Source organism: Rana temporaria, chromosome 1, assembly GCF_905171775.1.
Source record: "Rana temporaria chromosome 1, aRanTem1.1, whole genome shotgun sequence".
Lineage (NCBI taxonomy): Eukaryota > Metazoa > Chordata > Amphibia > Anura > Ranidae > Rana > Rana temporaria.
This window is the reverse complement of record NC_053489.1, coordinates 36,405,773-36,410,182: the sequence shown is the minus strand read 5'-3', so window position 1 is coordinate 36,410,182 and position 4,410 is coordinate 36,405,773.

The following is a 4,410-nucleotide window of genomic DNA, read 5'->3' as shown; positions in this document are numbered from 1 at the left end:
AAGGGGGCAGGGAATCTGAAGGGGGCACCTGATTTAAGGGGGGAGGGAATCTGAAGGGGGAACCTGATGCAAGGGGGGGAGGGAATCTGAAGGGGGCACCCGATGCAAGGGGGGAGGGAATCTGAAGGGGGCACCTGATGCAAGGGGGGAGGGAATCTGAAGGGGGCAGGGAATCTGAAGGGGGCACCTGATGTAAGGGGGGGGGGAATCTGAAGGGGGTACCCTTTAAAATGCTGGAATTTGCAGAAGACATGAGAACTTTACATCTGGGCAGGACTGGTCACCTGACACAAATCAGAAATACTGAACTGGAGTATATGACAAAATACAGATCCAGAGATTACCTTCAGTGACCACATGTAGATCCTGATCTGCTTGGCTCCACAACCTCTCTACTGGGTCAAAAGTCATCCATTCCAATAAACCACCTACTACTGGCCCTTTAAGGGACCGTTTACGGCAGATCAGTAGGTTGGCTCCCGATCGACAGCGTGGTCACTGTGTTGGGGGGTACTGAATGAATGGGCTCCCAGAAACGATGCCACCTGTAGGCATACACCTGGCAGTGCAGTTTGGAAGTCCACCTCTGTGCTGCTATATAGATGTATATGGCCGGCAGCAATAGGTTAAAGGACCAAGCAGAAGCCACGAGGTAGGATGCGATGGGCCAAGGTCACCTTTTGCAGATAAAGTCAAGGTTTGCATATACTTCAGCTGTCCCTAGCATTGAGTCTACTGATTATGCCAACATCCAGTTGTCATTGAAGGTAATATCTGGAGTATTTTGTGATCATATGTGCCATCTAAGTTACCCTTGTAACGGGTTTTGTACAGAAGCCATTGCTGTCCTGAAAATGCTTATTGCCTGGCAGCAGATGTTTCAATAGTTTCTAAATCATTAACCTGGAACGGGTATGCATATAATTTGTCTTTCCCCTGCCACCTGCTGGTTCCAGGTTTGTGACTGGAGAAGAAATTGCCATTTTTAGAAAGAGGTAAGCAGGAAAAAAAAATTCCTTTCAAATGGAAATCTCGCAAGAAAAGTTACAATAGGCACAGTCACCGCGTTCTCCATTGGCCACACTCTTGAGAAGCGCTAAAATGGAATTACTGTACAAAGAGGAAACCGTTTTGAATAGAGATAACTGCACCCATCTTCATAAAAAAAAAAATGCTTTTATTTTTTTATATTTTACATAGGAGCCTGGAAAGCATTACTGATCACAGTAGATCATTACTTTCCATATTCGCTGGCAAATACCAAAGTAGAGACCTTTGGTTACATAAAGTGTCAATAGATACGAGTGCAGCTACATCCCCTTCCACTGAGATCTAGGAGTCCCTCCGACACAATCAAACCCTCTAAGGGCCCTTTCACACGTACGGACAAAAAGTCAGTTTATTACAAGTCCGTTTACGGACTTGTAATGTATCCCTATGGGATTGCAGACGTTAGCGGATAAACATCCGCTAACGTCCGCAACCATCCGCGTCCGCAAAGATCCGCTTTTGCGTACAGAAGAAAACCCTATTTTTCTTCCGTCCGGCGGAACGGATCGGATGAATACGGACACACGGTCCGTATTCATCCGATCCCCCATAGGGGAGAGCGGAGGAGAGACAGGGCGATCTCTGCACTGTGTGCGGGGACCGCCCTGTCCGCCGACAGCTCAGCTGGGATTACGGAGGAATCCCCGCTAAGCCAAACGGGCTAACGGAGCGTATCAATCAATTACCGCTCTGTGTGAAAGAGCCCTAACACTTCTGTGAATGAATGATGGCGCTCTGTGGTCAGAGCCACAATCAGCCACTCCAATTTCAAATCCTATGCCCTGTACACACGATCGTTTTTTCCATTGGAAAAAGTCAGATGCGGGGTTTTGGTCGGGAATCCCAACCGTGTGTATGCTCCATCAGACTTTTCCCAACAGAAAAACTGCTGGAAAAAGATAGAGCGCAGGTTCTCCATTTTCCCGTCAGGAAAAAATCCGATCAGAATTTCCAATTGGGTGTACAAATTCCGACGCATGCTCGGAAACAAATCTAAGCATGCTCAGAAGCATAGAACTTAATTTTCTCGGCTTGTCTTAGTCTTTTACGTCACCACGTTCTTGGCAGTCAAAAGTTCACAGAACTTGTGTGTGACCGTGTGTATGCAAGGCAGGCTTGAGCGGAATTCCATCGGAAAAACCATCCAACTTTTTTCTGACTGCAATTTCTGCTCGTGTGTATAGGGCATTACAGGAGCCAGCCAGGGAGGAAACCTACCAGCTTCTGTAAGGGGGGGTGTGTTGGGCTGCAGACTCTGACCATGCTTCATGTTGAAATATGGTCAGAAAGATGGAGTTAGCAATTGCTACAAAACAATCCAGATCTGGACGATTCTGAGCCAGCTTAAAGGAAAAGTCCAGCCTGAGATTCTTATGCCGCGTACACATGGTCGTTTTTTGTGATGAAATAAAACAACGTTTTAAAAAACGTCATTTAAAATGATCGTGTGTGGGCAAAACGTTGTTTTTTGTCTTCTGAAAAACGAAAAAAAAAAAAAAAAAATCGAACATGCTTACATTTTTTATGTCGTTTTTCAAAATGTCGTTTTTTGTGTCATTTAAAATGATAGTGTGTGGGTAAAACGACGTTTTTAAACCCGCGCATGCTCAGAAGCAAGTTATGACGCGAGCTTGAATGGAACAGAGTGCCGTCGTACGTGCTGAACGTAACCGCGCTTTGCTAGAGCATTTTGAAAAAACGATGGTGTGTAGGCAACGTCGTTTTTTAAAATGAAGTTTTTTTACAAGACAAAAAACGACCGTGTGTACGCGGCATTAGGCCGAGCTTCTCCTAAAGGGTCACAGGAGTGCAATTGGTTTTGCACTCCTGTGACCTGTTTCCAGTGGAGAGCGGTATGAAGTCTGCTCTCCGCCAACGTCACTGCCATCATTCAGGGCAGCGCGTCATCACGACTTCCAAGTCGGGATCCGCCAGCTGCTCTGATTAATGGCAGTCTCAGCGAGCCACTGAGACAGCCTTTCCCTGCCCCTCCACTGCTCAGTACTCCAATGAGCGTGGAGAAGCAGAGAGGAAAGACGCTGACTGACAGTCGGCAGCTTTCCTCTCTGGGATCTATGAGAACCGAGCCATCGGCGGTGTTCGTTGGCTCGGTTCTCAGTGCAGAGGCCTCAAGGGACAGATGGAGCATCGGTCTGATGCTCCATCCACCGAGGCAAGTATGAATCTAAAAAACCTGAAAACCCATACCTCTCTTAATTATTTACCCGGCTGTCTGCAATGTACTGAGGCTGAACAGCTGTTGTCTGCAAAGCGTCACTGCCTACTTCCGGGTTTAGGGCACGCATACCCGTACACAGCGGGAGCCTGTCAGCAGGTTCAGGCCAATGATTTATGGCTGGGACCTGCTGATTTGCTGTGTACATTCACAGCTCAGAGTTCTGTGTTGCCATTCAACACAGAGCTCTGTACACAAGAAACTATCTCTGTTTCTCGTCCCTGCAAACAGAGATGGACTAGTAAAAGTAGCACACTTTACACACAGTTAGCCACATATTAAACCCCTTGATCACCCTAGATGTTAACCCATTCCTAGCCAATGTCATTAGTACAGTGACAGTGTATATTATTAGCACTGATCACTGTATTAAAATCAATGGTGATGTCAGTGGCAGTTAATCAGTTCCCTACATTGTGATTTAGTGTCAGATTGCCCACTGCCCTACTGCAGTCTCATTAAAGTGGTGATGCTTCAGTGTCTCTACGAAGCCGATTTGGAGTTTTGGAAAATCTCTGTAAATGTCCACCAACCATTTGTTTTGAATGAAAAAAAAAAAAAAGGAGAGAGAAAGAACATTTTAGCACTGGCCTGTAAAGTGCCGATATGAAGATGGGCAAATATCTCATAGCTTATTGTCCTTACTGAATGATCTTCCTGCCTAACACAGTGCAGGAAAGGTGGCCAATGGGTAGTGCGAGAATTTGCCTCTTCTGCCCTACATTTCCCTTCACCGTGACGACCTACCTCACTAGTCAAAAGGAACGTACTGAAGGTTGGAGAGGCCAGGAAAGAAGCGCCATCCTGGAATAAGGCAGCAAGTAAATAAGCTGCTATCATGTGCAAGCACCTCTAGGCACCTCCATTGTTTAACCATGACAAGTTTACTGTTATGACATGGGAGGAAGGGTTAGGTTTGGTTAGATCAGTGTTTCCCAACTCCAGTCCTCTAGGCACACCAACAGGTCATGTTTTCCCTCAGATGAAACGGCTGTGGTGATACTAAGGCAGTGAAACTGATCAAATCACCTGTGCAAAATAATGGAAATCCTGAAAACATGACCTGTTGGTGTGCCTTGAGGACTGGAGTTGGGAAACACTGGGTTAGATACTGTAAAATCATA